This window comes from Magnolia sinica, chromosome 6, assembly GCF_029962835.1.
Source record: "Magnolia sinica isolate HGM2019 chromosome 6, MsV1, whole genome shotgun sequence".
In the NCBI taxonomy this organism is placed as follows: Eukaryota; Viridiplantae; Streptophyta; class Magnoliopsida; order Magnoliales; family Magnoliaceae; genus Magnolia; species Magnolia sinica.
This window is the reverse complement of record NC_080578.1, coordinates 89,037,030-89,056,753: the sequence shown is the minus strand read 5'-3', so window position 1 is coordinate 89,056,753 and position 19,724 is coordinate 89,037,030. Positions and strand designations below refer to the sequence as shown.

General features: G+C 36.2%; 2 long non-coding RNA genes across 2 annotated transcripts; one reads left to right on the top strand and one right to left on the bottom strand.

The window, feature by feature from the left end:
* Window positions 1-3,665: 3,665 nt before the first annotated feature.
* Window positions 3,666-4,183, bottom strand: LOC131250121 (uncharacterized). Its single transcript, XR_009173076.1, has 3 exons — window positions 4,085-4,183; window positions 3,922-3,987; window positions 3,666-3,795 (listed from the first exon to the last, which is right to left on the bottom strand). It is a non-coding gene; the product is annotated as an uncharacterized LOC131250121 (long non-coding RNA).
* Window positions 4,184-5,374: 1,191 nt separating this feature from the next.
* LOC131249036 (uncharacterized) lies at window positions 5,375-6,079 on the top strand. Its single transcript, XR_009172652.1, has 3 exons — window positions 5,375-5,487; window positions 5,673-5,809; window positions 6,013-6,079. It is a non-coding gene; the product is annotated as an uncharacterized LOC131249036 (long non-coding RNA).
* The last annotated feature ends 13,645 nt before the right edge of the window (window positions 6,080-19,724 follow it).

The window sequence follows — 19,724 nt, the reverse complement described above, 5'->3', positions numbered from 1 at the left end:
AGAGAGAGAGAGTCTTGAGCTATTTTCTCCTGTGCAGAAGCGTGTTGTTGGATTTGGAGATGGCTTGACCGTGACTCGGTAGGGTTTTAATGGTAACCCAGTCGAGTCGAGTCAGGTCAATAGTTTTGACTGCGGACCAAAGCTAGGAAAGCTTGTGTTTCTAGGAAGGTATTTGAAAGTGTGACACACAACTAGAGGTTTGCTAGCCCCAATCGGTGGTCTGTCCCATGCCACCGACCACGGTGGTGTGTTGACGTCACCAAGTTCTGTGGCCCAACCATGACGCGTGTGTTATATTCACACTGTCTGTCCATTTAGGGAGATCGTTTTAGTGACTGAGCCCAAAAATGAGATAGATTCAAAGATCAAGTGGACCACACCACAGAAAGCAATGGGAACAATGATTCCCACCGTTGAAACCTTCTTACGGACCACCATGGTATATATTTTCCATCCAAACTGTTCATAAGGTCACATGGATCTAGATGAACGGAACGCCTAAACATCAGATTAATCCAAAACAACTGTGACTCGCAAGAAATTTCCAATGGTAGACGCTCAATCCCCACTTCTTTCTACAATGTGGTCCACTTGAGCTTTGGATTTGTTTCATTTATGGACTTAAGATCTGAAAGGATCTAGCCAAATGGACGGACAGTGTGGATATAACACATACATCATCATGGTGGGCCTACACAACTGGTTGTCATCAACAAACCAGGGAGGTCCGTTGTGTGTGGCCAACCACGCAATCTGGTTCTCCCCCGGTCTATTTCTGCATTAAAGCACATGTGCTGACATGGCAAGTTTGCGGGACATCTGTTCATGACCAGATGGATAATTCAGGATCGTCTAATCAGTGATATTAAATTATTCTAATTTGTGATCTGAACCCTTTGAACAATGGGTGCTACTATTTATACCGTCCGGATTTCATGTACATGTGCTCCACATGTGCCGTGAATGGATGGATGGGTTCACTTGATGCATAGGCTTATCACATAAAAGCAATATGGTGGTCCACGCCACAGAAACAGTGCATTTGGATTCGGTGGTAACCCCTCCATTGTCTGATCTTGGCAAAGGTTGGTGCTCCGAAAGCTCTATAGCCCCATCATGATATATGTGTTTTATTTAAGCCATTCATCCATTTTGGATAATTTATTTAGGGCATAAGCTCGTACCATGACACCAGGAAAGAAAGTGAAGGGATAATGAAAAATATTATCATCTGTCTCAATTATGCAAAACCTTGAATCCATGACAGGAAATGATAAAAGAAAAAAAATATATATATTTTATTAAATAATGTTAGATTTCTTGATTACAACACTAATAAAGAAAACAATAAAATCCTAATTTGAAATTATTCAAAGAGGAAAATTCTTTAAAAAATGGGTAAAATAACAAAAATTCTAATCCTTATAAAAGTTACCCAAAATAATATAATTCATCTAAAACCTAATTTGTTAAAAATAAAAAAGTCTAAATAAATTTTACTGGAGCAGTACTCCCAACATGATTATATTAGTAATTTCTAAGAAAAATGAAAATCTAAAACTCTAAAAATGATAAAATACCTCAAAAATTGAAATGACTAAAAACGATAAATTTTTTTCTAAAATCTTGATTTTGAACAGAAACTGTGCCATTTTTTGTTTTGAGAACACATTCATGCCGAAATTTTACACTTTAAAAAAAAAAAAAAAAAAACATCCCTAGGCCCACTCCCTAAGCTGAACTTAATTTTTCTGATCCCAAAAATAATATATTCTTTGAGAACATGTTCATGACGAAATTTTACACTTTTTTTTAAACCCTGAAAATAACATATTAGTGAGGCATATTTGTTGCTCTCGAGATTCGAACATAGGACATTCGCTTTGATACCATATCAAATAACCATTTACTCCAAAAGCTTAAGTCGTAAAGAGTGTGGTGTATCAATGTATATCAAGGGACTTTATCACTTTAACACGTCCAAAATGGATGTGGACATAGATGGGAAAACACATATACTATTGTGGGGCCCATACACTACAACAAAAATGGGTAAAACCGGCACTTTGGGTGCACCATGCAGCGGCGCTATTTAAAAGCGGGCCCACGGATGTTTCTATATAAAAATAAAAACAAAAAGCGATTTCCATTTCGCTCTCTCTCTCTCTCTCTCTCTCTCCCGACTCTCTCTCTCTCTCCCAACTCTCTCTCTATCTACCTCTCCTGATGAGTCTCTCTCTCTCTCTCTCTCTCTCTCTCTCTCTCTCTCTCTCTCTCTCTCTCTCTCTCTCTCTCTCTCTCTCGGCTTGGATTTTCCATACTCCATCCATTTACTCTCTTTCTCAAAATCAATGGCTGTAGCTACAGTAACATCGGCCTCTCTCTCTCTCTCTCTCTCTCTCTCTCTCTCTCTCTCTCTCTCTCTCGCGAGCTGCCATTAATTTCAGGGCTTAGATGAAGATCTGAAACAAGTAAGAGTCTAGATTTCATCAATTTCAACCTTAGTGATTTCCTAATTAGGGATTTACAATGTTAAAACCCTAATTAGGGATTTACTATGTTGAAACCCTAATTAGGAATTTTCTATGTGGAAACCCTAATTCAATGTTGAAACCCTAATTAGGAATTTTTCTATGTTGTTTGATGCGAATACATAGAAACAATTTGTTGTGTGATACAATTCTGATTTGTTCGATACTTCGATTTGCAGTTTTTTGATCTGTATTCTGTTGGATTTTGTGACGTGTGGAGTGTTTTCTGCACTCGATTATGTAGTCGGAATTTTCATGTGTTTATTTATTTATTTTATTTTTATAAATACCCGGTTTAGATTTTCGTTATTTCTGCTGTGTTTGATTCCGATCCGATTAGGTTCTTCTCTGATGCTTCGAGGATTTCAGGGAAGAGTTATCAGTTTGAATTCTACTGGTTTTTTTCATTTGAGACTTTGTGCTTTGGATTTTGCCATGGAAGGTGGCAGTGATCCGGAAGAGAGTTAGTTTCTGAGGTTTCTCTTTTCTCCATTTTCAATTTTTTTTCATCTAAGAATGTTGAATTGTGTAGAGAAAAAGGGTGTATTTTCTGGTAACAAGGTAGGCTTGGTAGTGGGAGTGGTGTAGAAGACAGAACTAGCACTATGTGAACTTCCATTTTTCTGGTTTTTTTTTTCCCCACCCCAAATTGCAAGATATGGAAGGGGCAGTCTGGAATATATCTCACGAAAAATATAGTGATAGATTATCATGTTTGACTTGGGAACTGAGAATTACAAGCACTCTTAAGACACATTTCGCAGTTTGGGACTGGCCTATCTTATCACAAGAAGTTCTGCAATTTAAAAGACTGTAACAGTAGACATCTTTGCAGTCTTAAAGTGTAATATCCCATCTCAATGCTGCTAACAAAAAAAATCTATGCCTCAGTCTAAGTATGATTACTGGCTCCCCCATGTTTAATAAATTAGCAGACGCGTACCAGGGATGAATTCATGTTTACTCACCAGTCTCTAATTTGCAACAGAACCCGTACAAGGTGCGCTCTCTTATATACTTTTCCATTGTTGTAAGAAATGAAGGAGGTGGCTGTTGAAAATGTGATGCATAAAGAACCATAAAAAAGATGTCCCAAAGTATGAACGACCAAAGTAATCAAATAAAAAAATTTACCCACTTTACCCAAATTTAAACAAATAAATTGGAAGAAAAAAATAATAACCTATCTCAAAGTTGGAAATTGGAAATTTCTAGCGACCTCCAAGCCTTTGCAAAATTCGTAAAAATCAGCAAGATTTTGTGCCTGTTGAAAGAATGAACAAACTCAACAACCGATTCCTAGCTTCCAAAAAAATCCTAGAAATCTATAGCTGAGCATCAGTTGTTCTTAGCATTAAGCACTTCAAATAAAAATAAAAGGCAATGAGACCTGGTGGCCTGCTCTTTTATAAATGTTGAGGGCTTTGACAGCATCATGTCTTGACATATCAAAAAACTGCATTGAGGAATAAAAATTATCATTTAAATAGAAGGCCCAATGCGATCCATTCTTAGAGGTGAGTATAACATCTAGAATGTTGAAATCACCATACCATATCCACAAGATTGATGATTCCATCATTCATGGAACAATATATTTTAAAACTCTCCTTCAATACCTGCATAACAAAAGTGGAAACGTTAAGAGATTGCATGTATATGTACAAATATAAATACTCTCTACTTTTATGCATTTTCTTCCCATGAATAGGAACCAATTCAAGAGTAGAGCCCAGCTCATGAATCAGGCCCAAGCCTCAGTATTCAGCCCATAATTTGCAGCCCACTGCACTTACATATCTTTATAATGTATGGCGCCTTTGGGGCCATGTGGCAAGCATAGGAAATGAAGGAAATTTTGAGATTCATGTATAGCTTGGGAAGGTCCTTTTTTACGGTTTTTTAAGTTGTATTTTGTTTTTAGAAATTTGTAGTATGTAGACTCATGGTTGTTCTTAAATGTAGTTAAGAGAGGTTTGCGTAATTGGTCTATATAAGGACCTATTTGCAATGTGAAGAAAATCCATTTTTGAGTTCTAATATATATACGCACACATACACACACATTGACACACACACACACACATCATTTCTTGCAATTTTTAGTAGGAGAAAGAGTTGGATGATTCCGCGTTGGTCATGAGTGAGTCCAACCCATACCGGCCAAGTGATTCCGGGTTCATCGGCACCAACTTGGTGATTGCACAAATTTTCAGCTTTGGCAGGTCTATTGCTTGCAACATTTCTGGTACTTCTAGTTAATGAATGAATTTTATATTTTTTCTAGTCATTCATCATCAAGTTTATTTTCATGCTACAAAATTTCGTTCCATCTGAGTTACAGAAAAAAGTATGAACAGTAGGGCCCATACCTAATGAATGGCTTGGATCTCACACGCATCCCATGTTCATCCTTCCATGGATGTCTTGGTTTAATTACTAGAGGCGCATCATCAAGCCTTATGGGAGATCACTCTCAATTGAAGTACTTCTCTAGCCTTACTCAAACCTTACATCAATCATAAACATTACAAGGACTAATTGATGATTATCAAAAGAGCATTGTTTTTGCTAAGAACTTCATCCCATGTTTTGCTTCATTTGTTGATTTGCGTCTTACTTCTCAAGAATTACACCCTTTTCTCTTTTTGCAACTTCTCTCTTCTCTTTTCTCCTTTTTCTGAACTTTTTTTTTTTCAACAACTGATTCTTCACTCCTCTGAAGGACAGATTCCATGTGTTCACTGCGCTCTTTTCTAGTTTCTGGCTTCATCTCATATTTACTCTTATTTAATGGCCAGTATATTTCTTTACAGGACAGATTATTATTCTTGATTCAAGGGTCTCTTTTCTTAGTGTCTAGGCCAAAATGGGCATGACAGACGAGTTTGAAGCTTCTTTATAAGTACTATGGGGATTTGATACTGACATTTCTTTTGAAGTGAATGAAATCAAGGTGTGGATTTGAACTACCTTCAGTTCTTTTATTTTTATTTTTTGTTCTTTTTCTTTTTTGCCTTCATTTTTTCAGGTCCATCAAGTCATTCTTCTATTTTTGCACTGTACTGTTGGAGCTGCTCATTTATTCATATGTTGGCAACCTTAATGCTATGATCATTTTTTAAAATTTGTCTCATGCAGAGATCTGGAACTTCTTCAAGCAGGAGAACAACCATCTGATTTTCTGATCTCAAGCAAAGAAGATATTAGTTTCCATTCCATGATATATGTTCATCGAGTTGAAGGAGGCAGAGGTTCTGAAGAAACAGCTGCAAAAGGTGCTTCTTTCGGTGTTTTTATTTTTTTATTTTTTTATTTAGTATTTATGAGAAATGTGGTTTCTTATTTTGTTGAGTTTGTTCAGTAAGATCTGTGTTTGGCAGATTTTTCTTGCTGCCCCCCCTTCACAAAATTACGATAGTGCTGTTTTCACTGCATCATATTATTGTGATTTAATTAAATCGAATTCATGGAGCTGCAGAATGAAGATTTTGGATTTTGGGGGCATTTGACAAAAAAAATTTAAAAAAAGAAAGAAAGAAAAAGAGTGGTCTACCTTTTGGGTCTTGCCAGGAAGAATTGTAATTTTATACTCAATGGGCAGAATCTTCTTAGCCACACCATTTTTCTTTCAAGATGCTCCAATCTTTTGTTGTTGTTTTGGGGGTTTTTGACGTGCTTCCTGTTTTCATCAGATTGAATTCACAAGCCACATAATTTAAGAATTATTATTTTCTCTATATCACTTGTTCTAATCTTAGAGTCGCAGGAGGTCACTTTTTTGGTTGTTTCAGAACTTGGATATTTTCAGGCCTTCCTCACTTGTTGCAACTGGATTGAATTCTTTTATTTATGTTCTTACTCAGGAACTATTCTGATTTGGTACTATTAATAAGTGATATAGTTTATATCCCTGTTTGTTGTCAAATTTGTGGTGCCAAAATCACTATTATACTCTGTTATATATAACTTGCATAAGTGAAGCTCTCTCAAGGATCAACATTCATAATCAGCTAAAGCTCACAACAAGCAAAGCTCACAAGTACAAGGATCAATCTTGAATGCAAGAACTGCTCACAAGACAAGACTCAAGCTGCAAGACTTCAGTGAAGGAACGGAGCTTTGTTGAAGCTATTACTCAGACTCTTTCAAGATTGAGCTACATCAAGATTTCAACTACATCAAGACTTCAAGGCTCATACTTCAAGGTCACTTGTTCCTAATGTTTCAATGTCCATACTTCATGGTTGAGGTTTGACTGACCATAGGTTGACCTTAGAAGTAGGTCATTTTGGATACATAAGTCGAATGTTTATTTTACATGAGTTTGGTCTGTTCTTCGACTAGTCCTAGGCCTTCTTCGACTAGTCCTAGAGTTGCTTCGACCAGTCTAAGAAATTCCTCGATCAGTCGTGAGTTTGTTACAAATTTCGGATGAAATCTGTCATGCGGTCGTGAGGAATGCTCGACCGATCGTAGGAACAGTGTCGACTCTGCATCTTCGACCAATCGTAAATCTTTGACTCAAAATACAGGCGATGTGTTATAGGTTCTTCGACCAGTCGAAGGAACCTATGACCGGTCGTAGGTGACCTACGACGAGTCGAAGGTGCCTTCGACCAGACGTAGAACGGTCAGAGCTTATCCTGCCGGATCTTTCAAATATCATCGTTATTGCTTCGACTAGTCGAAGAGCTCCTAGACCAGTCGAAGACACGATCCGCTCACCTATAAATAGTGCACGAATCTCGAAGAAATCATCGAATTAATTAATCTATTCAAGCGAATCTTCGTCGAACTTCGAGAGATAATTCCGTGCTCCATCTAAGCTAAGTGTGCTTATTTAATATTCTCTTTCCTTAGCTTTATTTTAATTGATTTTGTTTCGTATATTCCAATCTGATTTGATAAAGAGGAATTATTATTCCCTTTCTTTAGAATCAAAATCAATTAAGGCAAGCCCTATTAGGTTTAATTTAAAATCTATTAGAATTAAAACCATTGTAATTGAGTCTTGGACATTGAACTTGGACATTCAATCATCTACTCGACTTAGTTTACCGGGCCGCTACAACGAAGGAGATAATCGTATTTTACATTTAATTGTAAATTCCTTTTTGTTTTGGTTTCTTTCAAGATTTGCAAAAATCTTGTTGTATTGGTTATCACGAGGAGAGCCAGAAAACTCGAAGTGGAGTTTTTAATTGTGTAAGCCCACATACAAAGACACAATTGTAAAGGTTTTGAGTGAACATAGGAAAACCTATTTTTAGTGAACGCTAATATCCCTGTGTGAGGATATTAGGAGTGGAGTAACATTTTGTGTGGCTGTTGTTTAACAGTTGGTGAACACATAGGCGAACCACTATAATCCCTTGTGTTGTGGTTGAATGATTTATACTTCTAATCTTTAATTATTCTTTTGTGGGATGTATGTATGGTGGTGAATGTTGTAATCATTTAATTCAAGCATTGTGAGAATTTTGTAATAGTTTAGAATTTATTTTCTGCTATTCCTTTATCAGCTTGATATTCAATTTCCTTTGAAAGTTGTTCCAGCAAGGTTACCTTGGCATTTTTATGGTGTATGGCTGTCCCTAGAACAATACATTTGTGATTACAAATTATTTCAATTCAGTTTGTATTTATTTCTGTATTCCTCTTCGATTTGAGATTTGATACAAAGATCTTTCTAGAAATAAGGTTGTTCTACCATAAACTCAGGAGTGGGGTGTAAGGATGTCCTTAGAACAACATATGTAACAACCTCTCAAGATCTGAATTTTGAGGTTATTAAACTTTCTGGCAATGTGATTAAGTTTGGCTATCATAGTCTTTTTAATTCTGCTGTTATAAGTGTTATTTGGCATTGTCCTATTCACCCCCTCTATGACATATAGCTAGGCCTTTTCAAGTGGTATCGAGCCTAATAGCTCTTTTTAATTCTTGGATTTAATTCTGAGCTAACGATTTAAGCTATTTAAGATGTCAAATTTTTATAGCCTTTTAGTCACTAGGCCTCCACCCTTTGATGGCTCCAACTATGCTATTGGAAAGCCGAATGAGGATCTTCCTCAAATCAATGGATGAAAATGTGTGGCAAGCCACGGTGGTGAATGGAATCCTCCTATCATGGAAGTTACTAGGATTGATGGTTCAAAATCTATGAAAGTCACACCATATTACCAATGGACCACTCTTCAGAAAAGTGAGAGTAGTGCAAATGCTAAAGCACTAAATGCAATTACTTGCGCACTATCACCGGATGAGTTCAAAAGAATCATTTCCTGTGATACTGCAAAGCAAGCTTGGGATATATTAGAAATGACACACGAGGGTACTACAATTGTCAAAAAATCTAAAGTCCAACTCCTCACAACCAGATTTGAAGAAATTCATATGGAGGAAAATGAAATGTTTATGGACTTTTACACTAGATTGAATGACATTGTAAACTCAATGTGGGGTCTTGGCGATAAAATCCCAGAAAGTAAAGTATGTGCAAAAATATTACGCTCACTTCCTGAACGGTTCAATTCTAAAGTAACCGCGATCCAGGAACTTCGTGATACGGATAATATGAGGGTAGAAGAACTAGTTGGTTCACTACAAACCTACGAGTTAAACTTTAAAGCTCCTAAAGGTAAATCTATCGCACTAAAATCTTCTAAATGTAATTCAGAAGAAAATTCTGATTCAGAAGATGATATGGCTCTTTTAGCTAAGAAATTTTACAAGATTTTCAAAAGCAAGAAAAGGGTTGATTTTCAAAAGTCAAATGATAAAAAGAAATTTAGACCCAAATCTCAAAAATCTTTGAAAGATAGTCAATGTTACAACTGTCAAGAATATGAGCACTTAGCAAATAGATGTCCTAAAAGGGACAAACCCAAGAAGAAGGGTATGTTGGCTACATGGGATGAATCATCTGATTCTGAAGGTTCTTCTGAATCAGAAGATTCTGAAACTGAGTCGGGCAATGAGGTTAAAGCTCTTATGACTCTAGCCAAATTCACATTTTCAGATAATGACTCTACAAGTGAAGAAAATCTGAATAGTGAATGTGAAAATGAAGATGATCTTCAAGATGCTTACAATGCCCTATATAAGGAAAGTTGTAAAATTGCTGTCAAACTTAAACTTCAAGAAGAAAAGTTTTTTAAACTCAAAAATTGTTTTGAATCACTTGTCTTAGAAAAATCACAAATTTCAGATTGTTTTGAAAAATCAAAATGCGATTTGGAATTCAAAAACTCCCTAATTATTGATTTAAAATCTGAAATTGAGAAACTTAAATCTGAAGTATCTTCTGTTCTGAGTTTAAAGGACACATGGAAATATGCCCAAGGTGATCCAAAGTTAGAGAAACTTTTATCCGGATTAAGAAAAAGTGACGATCGATTCGGGTTGGGCTTTGATAAAAATCTACCTCCTAAACAAAAGTATACTCCTCCTATGTTTGTTAAAGGAGAGTCCTCAAACTCAAAAGGGATAAGTACTTATCAAGATTTTTCTAGAAATTCAAAAACTTTCCAAAAACCTAGAAATAGCCATGTCAACTTTAATCAGAAATGAAATCCACTAGCTAAGAAGATAGTTGATTTACTCAAGGAGCTCTTAAAATCTAACTCTATAGGTCATTCCTATAAATATACACAAAAGAAGACCAACTATGTTCCTAAACCTAAAACAGTTATGAAATGGGTTCCTAAAGTCACCTGCTTGGTTGCTCACACTGCTTTCAAAGCAATAAGTCATTCAAAGTGGTACCTAGACAGTGGATGCTCCAGGCAATAAGTGACAAAGCTTTATTCACGGATCTGAAAGATATGGCTGAGATGGTTCAGTCACATTTGGTGATGGTAGCAACTGCAAGATTATAGGCCAAGGTACGGTTCAACTTTTGAATCTTCCTGTGTTTAAAAATGTTTTATACGTTGAAGGCTTAAAACATAACTTGCTTAGTATATCTCAAATATGTGATAATAACCATAATGTTCGGTTTTCTAATCAAAGCTGTGAGATTCTAAACAATAAGGGTTCTGTAATATTAATTGGACGTAGAACGTCTGAAAATTGCTATATTATTAGCGAATCCAGCTCATCTAATCAAACATGTTACATGGTCCATACAGACGAGACTGATTTATGGCACAAACGTCTTGGACATGTACATTATCGAAATTTATATAGATTGAGCAAACGAGAACTTGTAAGAGGTTTACCCAAACTTCAGAAATTAGATAAAATATGTGGTGAGTGCCAGATAGGCAAACAAACAAAGAACTCACACAAAAAGGTGAATTCAAATACCACATCAAGACCACTCGAACTTCTCCACATGGATCTGATAGGACCTACCAGAACAGAAAGTCATGGTGGGAAAAAGTATATCCTAGTAATAGTTGATGACTTTACCAGATTCACTTGGGTAGTCTTCTTAAGGGACAAATCTGAAACCCTTGAAGAAGTAAGAAAAGTTCTCAAAAGGATTCAAACTGAAAAATCTTCTCAAATCAGTAAAATTCGTAGTGATCATGGATCTGAATTTGAGAATAGCAATTTTGAGAAGTTTTGTACCGACCAAGGAATATTACATGAATTCTCTGCTCCCAAAACTCCACAACAAAATGAAATTTTAGAAAGAAAGAATAGGGTGCTTCAAGAAATGGCTAATGTCATGTTGAATAGCATGAAGCTCTCTAAAAATCTTTGGGCTGAAGCAGTCAACATAGCTTGCTATATTATTAACCGAGTCTACACTAGCAAAGATAATAATAAAACGGCTTACGAATTGTGGTTCAATAGAAAGCCTACTGTTAAATACTTTCAAGTTTTTGGCAGCAAGCGCTATATGTTACGTGATCGTGAAAATTTGGGAAAATTCGATAAGAAGAGTGATGAAGGGATTTTTCTAGGATATTCTTTAAACAGTCGAGCTTATAGAGTTCTGAACAAAAGGACTGGTGTGATTCAAGAATCCATTAATGTTGTCATTGATGATCATTTAAACACACCAATTTCTAATTCAGATAATGATGAAGTACTAATCATTGATAAACCCGATACTTCATCGAATAAGACTGATTCTGAGTTGAGGACTGTTAAAGATCATCCAACCACATAAATTCTTGGAAACCCTCTCACCGGTGTTCGTACCCGTAGACAACTTGAGGATATATGTAATTATGTATGTTTTACATCCCAAATTGAACCATCTAACGTAAAGAAGCTCAGGATGAAATCTGGATTGTTGCGATGCAAGATGAACTCAACCAATTCGTAAGAAATGATGTTTGGTATCTCGTAACCTAAAGATAAACACATCATTGGAACAAAATGGATTTTCAAAAATAAGTCTGACGAGTGTGGAAATATAATTAGAAACAAGGCTAGACTAGTGGTACAAGGTTATACTCAAATTGAAGGGATTGATTTTGATGAAACCTTTGCACCAGTAGCACGTCTTGAATCTATCAGACTATTTATATCCATTGCATGTTTTAAAAAGATAAAGATCTATCAGATGGATGTGAAAAGTGCTTTTCTAAATGGCGATTTACATGAAGAAGTCTATGTTGAACAGCCAATGGGTTTTGAAGATTCCAAAATACTGATTATGTATATCGGCTTAAAAAGGCACTTTATGGATTAAAACAAGCAACTAGGGCATGGTATGAGAAACTAACAAAATTTCTTTTAAGTCATAATTTTCAAATGAGATCTGTTGATAAAACTCTGTTTGTTAAGAAACATAATGATCATATCTTAATAGTGCAGATTTATGTTGATGATATCATTTATGGATCAACTTGTACTAACTTGACTACTGAGTTTGCAGATTTGATGAAATCATAGTTCGAAATGAGCATGGTTGGGGAATTGACTTATTTCCTTAGATTGCAAGTAAAGCAACAACCTGAAGGAATATTCATTTCTCAATCTAAGTATGCTTTGAATCTAATCAAGAGATTTGGATTTGAGAATGACAAGAATTTCGATACTCCTATGAGTACTACCTTGAAACTCTCAAAAGACTCTAATGGTAAAAATGTTGACTCAAAACTTTATCGGAGTATGATTGGTAGTTTGTTATATTTAACTGCTAGTAGACCTGATATTTCTCTAAGTGTTGGTATTTGCGCAAGATATCAATCTGATCCAAAAGAATCTCACTTGATTGCTGTCAAGCGAATTATTAGATATGTCGCAAGTACTGTAAATCTCGGTCTCTGGTATCCTCATGAGACCAGTGTCCAATTAGCTGGGTACTCGGATGCTGACTGGGCTGGTAATCTAGATGATAGAAAATCAACTGGCGGTGGTTGGTTTTACATTGAAAATTGTCTAGTTTCCTGGTTTAGTAAGAAACAAAATTCTATATCACTTTCAACAGCTGAGTTATATCGCAACTGGTAATGCATGTACACAAACTTGTTTGGATGCAACGAATGCTAAGTGATTATGGAATTAAACAGGATTCTATACTATTACATTGTGATAATTCCAGTGCAATAAATATTTCAAAAAATCCTATTCAGCATTCTCGTACTAAGCACATTGACATTAGATTTCATTATATAAGGGAATTAGTAGAAGAAAAAGTTATATCTCTAGAATATATTCCTACTGAAGATCAACGAGCTGACATTTTCACAAAACCTCTCGATAAAAGCAGGTTCAAAAAGATGAAATTTGATCTTGGCATGTGCATTTTAAATTGATTATTTATGCCTACTTGTATTATAGTGTATATATTTGCTAGATTGAATTCCATTTTTTGTAGAATTTGCAAGAAATTTGAATTTTTGAGGTTTCTTCGACCAGTCGTGAGTATACACAACCAGTCGTCCTACGACCGGTCGTAGATACCCACAACCAGTCGTAGAACTCGGGTTTCACTTAAAATTGGGAATTTTTGCTTTTTTCCTCATTTCATTTTTCTTCTCCTTGGAGCCGAGCTTCGACTTGTCGAACCCATCTATCTTGTTCTTCAAGGTTAGTGTTCCAAATCCCATTTTTCTTGCAGATTTGTGTCTAGTTTGTTTCCTTTTCAAGCATTAAGCTTTCTATTTTGAATTTCATTGAGATTTTGGGTTTGGATTTTGAAAAATCTGTTTTGTGTAAACCCACTTCTCAAACCTTTGCAACTTCTTTATTCCTTAAAATCCTTGTTACAAATGGCTTCTAGAGGTAGAAAAACTACTTCCCGTGGTCCTTCTTCCTCCAGATCGATCGCTATCTCTAAGCGTCATCTTCTTGTTCCCAATGATGATCCATCATATGTCAGGGACATTAGATTACGTAATGTTATTGTTGAACATCTTGTTGATGTTAATCATATTGCACCTTTTGACATCCTTCCTATGCTTGAAGCTGTAGGTTGGGTTAACTTATTACATTGGGGTGGGCCTGCATACCGGTCCATTGCCCAATCCATATTTACATGTATTAGTGCTTTCTTACAGGATGATTTAACTTTTAAAATTTCTACTAGAGAAGGGCCTTTTGACGTTGATCGTCATTTAATTTCAGCCCTTATGGACATTCCTGTGAATGATAAGGGTATTCCTATTCATAACTTAACTGATAAACCATCAATGTCTGAAAAATGCATGCTCACTAGAGACTTGTGCAACATGGATGTTCAATGGACACAAAAAGGGAATGCGCTTCCCGCAAGGTATTTGTTACCCAAATACAAAATTCTCCACAGAATCTTTGTGTCTAATCTGTATCCTCGTTCGGGTAATAAATCTGACTTGACTTTGTTTATGGTTCGTGTTATCCATGCTATTTCCAATGGTACTCAGATTTGTTTGACATCCTTAATCTGTCATTTCATTCTTCAGTTTAGACTCCATCCTGGTCATAGTGACATTCCTTTTGCCTATTTAATGACTGTATTGGCTACTCATATGTTAGTCGATATGCCGGTTGATGAGGCCTATCCATCATCTGATTTTCAACAATACTAATATCAATAAGATGAAGCTGGATCTACTTCCTGAACAAGGTGGTGGTGGTGGTGGTGGTCATGAAGAAGCTGGTGATGACATTAATATGGATGACATTTTTGAGGAACTGGATTCTGACTCAGCAAATGATCCAGATTTTGTACCATCTGATGTTGATGCACGTCTGAGTGCATTAGAGGGTAAAGTTGAGAATATAAATGTAAAGTTGGAAAACATGTCTGTTGCTCATGATTTACAATTCAAGTACATGCGCAAATATCTTAGGCGCTTGAACAAAGGCATGCACCAACTTGATCCCTCTATTCCTGCTCCATCATCTGGTTCTGGTTCTGAGTAGTTTATATGAGACTTCTGGTCTGTAATAACTTTATAACTTAGCACTTGATTGACTTTGAGTTTGATACTATCTATGTTTTATGCTGGATTTTATTCTATGTAAAGCAATGCTGAGTATCTCTATCACTATTTTGCTATACTCTCATAACTCCTCATGTTTACTCTCATATATTCCTTTATTTAGTTCTCCTTTGTCATATTGTGACAAAAAAGGGGAGAATGGTTTGTTCTTATCGATGTAATTGTGAGAGGAATAGCATTGGTTATGTTACTCAGGGGGAGCATGTTTGAACTAGTTGAATGAAATTGGTTGAATGTTGAATGTTGATTGAATGAAACTGGGAGTATGTTTACTGGTTGCATGTTGAATATTGATTTGCAGGTAAGCCAGTTGATATGACCTGGTTCATAAAACCAGTTGTTTTACTTTATGTTTATCTTGGTTATGTGTTTTGTCACTAATTTGACAAAGGGGGAGATTGTAAGTGCTATAGTTTATATCCCTGTTTGTTGTCAAATTTGTGGTGCCAAAATCACTATTATACTCTGTTATATATAACTTGCATAAGTGAAGCTCTCTCAAGGATCAACATTCATAATCAGCTAAAGCTCACAACAAGCAAAGCTCACAAGTACAAGGATCAATCTTGAATGCAAGAACTGCTCACAAGACAAGACTCAAGCTGCAAGACTTCAAGAAGAGTACAAGGCAGTTTGTAAAGAACTCAAGACTCTTTCAAGATTGAGCTACATCAAGATTTCAACTACATCAAGTCTTCAAGGCTCATACTTCAAGGTCACTTGTTCCTAATGTTTCAATGTCCATACTTCATGGTTGAGGTTTGACTGACCATAGGTTGACCTTAGAAGTAGGTCATTCTGGATACATAAGTCGAATGTTATTTTACATGAGTTTGGTCTATTCTTCGACTAGTCCTAGGCCTTCTTCGACTAGTCCTAGAGTTGCTTCGACCAGTCTAAGAAATTCCTCGATCAGTCGTGAGTTTGTTACAAATTCCGGATGAAATCTGTTAGGCTTCGACTAGTCCAGGAATCTGTTCGACCAGTCGAAGGAACAATGTCAACTGCATCTTCGACCAATCGTAAATCTTTGACTCAAAATACAGCGATGTGTTATAGGTTCTTCGACTAGTCGAAGGAAACTTACGACCAGTCGTAGGTGAACTACGACCAGTCGAAGGTGACCTTCGACCAGTCGTAGAAGGTCAGAGCTTATCCCGCCTAATCGCTCCTAGACCAGTCGAAGACACGATCTGCTCACCTATAAATAGTGCACGAATCTCAGAAGAAATCATCGAATTAATTAATCTATTCAAGCCAATCTTCGTCGAACTTCTGAGAGATAATTCTGTGCTCCATCTAAGCTAAGTGTGCTTATTTAATATTCTCTTTCCTTAGCTTTATTTAATTGATTTTGTTTGTTATATTCCAATCTGATTGGATAAAGAGGACTAATTATTACCTGTCTTTGGAATCAAAATCAATTAAGGTAAGCCCTATTCGGTTTAATTTAAAATCTATTAGAATTAGAACCATTGTAATTGAGTACTGGACATTGAACTTGGACATTCAATCATCTACTCTGATTTGGTTCTACCGGGCTGCTACAACGAAGGAGATAATCAGGTATTTTACATTTAATTGTAAATTCCTTTTTGTTTTTGGTTTCTTTCAAGATTTACCAGAAAAATCTTATTGTATTGGTTATCTGAGGAGAGCCAGGAAAACTCAGAAGTGGGGTTTTTTAATTGTGTAAGCCCACAGACAAAGACACAATTGTAAAGGTTTTGGGTGAACCTGGGAAAACCTATTTTGTTAGTGAACGCTAATATCCCCTGTGTGAGGATATTAGGAGTGAAGTAGCATTCTGTGTGGCTGTTGTTTAACAGTTGGTGAACACACAGGCCAACCACTATAATCCCTTGTGTTGTGGTTGAATGATTTATACTTCTGATCTTTAATTATTCTTTTATGGGATGTATGTATGGTGATGAATGTTGTAATCATTTAATTCAAGCATTGTGAGAATTTTGTAATAGTTTAGAATTTATTTTCTGCTATTCTTTTTTTCAGCTTGATTTTTAATTTCATTTGAAAGTTGTTCCAGTAAGGTTGCCCTGCCATTTTTATGGTGTATAGCTGTCCCTAGAACAATACATTTTTTATTACAACTTATTTCAATTCAGTTTGTATTTATTTCTGTATTCCTCTTCGATTTGAGACTTGATATAAAGATCTTTCTAGAAATAAGGTTGTCCTACCATAAACTCTGGTTTTTGGTGTAAGGTTGTCCTTAGAACAACGTTTGTATCAACCTCTCAAGATCTGAATTTTGAGGTTATTTTACTTTCCTGCATTGTGATTTACTTTGGCTATCATATTCTTTTTAATTCCACTGTTATAAATTTTAATTGAATTCTTTTATTTATGTTCTTACTCAGGAACTATTCTGAATTGGTACTATTAAAAAAAAACACACAAACACAAACACAAGTTTCAGACACTGACGTGAGGAAATCTGGATCTCTATACAATACATTCCTGGTGCTCTGGCAATGTGGCTAATTTTTCCAATAACCATTCTACTGCTTTTGCATTTTAAGATTTGCTTCATTAGTTATTCTATTTGAAAGATTTTGCTCCCTGGAAAGTAACACAATGTAGATGAAATTGTTTATTGGCAGAGCAAAAGGTCAAAATTCTACGGTTTGATTTTAGTATGGGTTTTTCTTCTTATAGAATGCGTGGCTTGTTTTAAAGATGAGATTTTTTGAGGAATTTTAAGTTCTGAAGTAGAATAATTCTGTTGGTATGTCTGATTTACTAGGATCATTTTTCTTTCTAGTTGAATCAACTTGATTGCCTCTGTTTAACCCATTCCATTTTGTGGATTATAAGATGTAAATGGTTTCTCCTTGGGTTCAGTTTGTACAACTGGGGCCTATGATTTGTGATACAAACCAATGGTCTGTTGGAACCCACAGGCATTGTGCGTGGATGGTGCCCCAAAACTCTCTAATCACCACCACCAATCTTGGGTCCTTTCTGTTTAATGTGGACCTTTGATGTATTGTTTATTAACCATCTACTTCTGGGCCACAAATTGGATGGTCAGGATTTGCCTGTTGAGGGTTTTTTGGGGTTATGGCCCACCTTTGAAGGGCCCAACTGACCAACGGCCCCACTTGTACAAAATGAAGACCTTATCCAGGAACCTATAATTCCTTCATTTTAAATTCCCATTCTTCAGGATAGTTTGCATGGTGCCTGTGTAGTTGTACTTGAAACTGTTCATAGTGGAAACATGAGTATTGTAACCTTTGCTACTTACGATTCTTGACATCAAAGAAATCCATGTTTTCTAAAGGAAATAAATGCTACCCACATTCATACCTTTGTTAGTTAAATAGGTCTGCTCTCTGCTATTAATCTTGACTCTCGAGATTACTAATGCTGTCCTCTTGGCGTCTCCTTTCCTGTGTCCTTGCATCTAAATGAGAAAGTTTCAGAGCAAACTACACTCGTTTCTTAAAAGAAGACGTTTCAATAACTCCACGGCATCAGTTTTTGTTCTCCTATGTACTAGTATGACTTATTAAGCTCACCTTCAGAAAAAAAAAAGTACGATGTATTAAGCTTAGTAATCTGATATTTTGTGCAGTCAGAGGCTGTGATCAGACGGTTCGGTTGGTGGTAGAAGGCCATTTGTTAGAATAAAGCTATTTGATTCTGTTCAGTGTTTAGAAATTCTAATAGTAATCATGGGAGGAAAAAGCTCTAGGATGGAAAGCCACCGCCATTCATATCCTTATGGGAATACGCCTACATGGGCTACCTCACCCAGCCCTTCCTATGCTAGCAGCTATACTGAACCCGAAGTGACGAGTAGATCAAATAGAAGGTATTCAAGGATTGCCAATAACTACAACTCACTTGATCAATTATTCTGACACTCTTTTCCTTTTTACTCACTTTTTCCTTGAACTCTTTGACTAGCCATGTTTGTAACTAACCAAAATAAATAAATGGTGACTTAGATTTGTAGAGGAATTACGAAGTCCTACTCATCTGATGATTCACTGCATGTTTGGCCCGTGGTTCAGGGATCTAAACTGCTGATCCGATGTTCCTCACTGTGGAAGAGGAATGCCTTGGAATATCCCAAATTAGATGTTCCAAACACTTACCTTGGTGGTCTAAAAATGTAGACAAAGTACGTCAACATTCCATATTTCATAATGACAAGTCCAAACATCAAAGGCATATGATTGTCTTAATTGGTATATTTCCTGTGCATCACTTAGCTACTCTCAAGGCTGGCAAATGAAGGGTTTGAATCATAGAATACCATGGGGCCCCCAAGAAGGGAATCCTATATGTTAGAAATCAAAGGGCCAGGAACACTAGCCACGAGGGGTTGATCTAGTATTATACTATGGAACCAAACAGCTAAATCTTAAATGTCGTTGCCCTAATTACTTGTAGTTTCTTGAGATAGGTTCACTATGACTATTTCTTTTCTTTGATGTCAGTGTCTTATGTAGTTCAGTCCAAAGAGACCATCCATTGGTCCGACATGGATCTTCTTCTTCTTTTTCTTTTTCTTTTTTTTTTCTTTTTTTTTTTTTTTAACACATGCACTCACACCCTTCACACACTCATGCACTCATACCATGGTGGGATTTCACGACAATGGGTACTCGAACCCATGACCTCCTGTTGAAACTCTTGGTAAAACATTAAAGCAAGAAATCTTTCGCTTTTAACAGGAGATGATCATCATCCATCCACATAAGTAGTCATCACAGCCTTCGACCTAAAATCTAGAGATGTAAGTTTTGGGTACCATTTGTTCCAT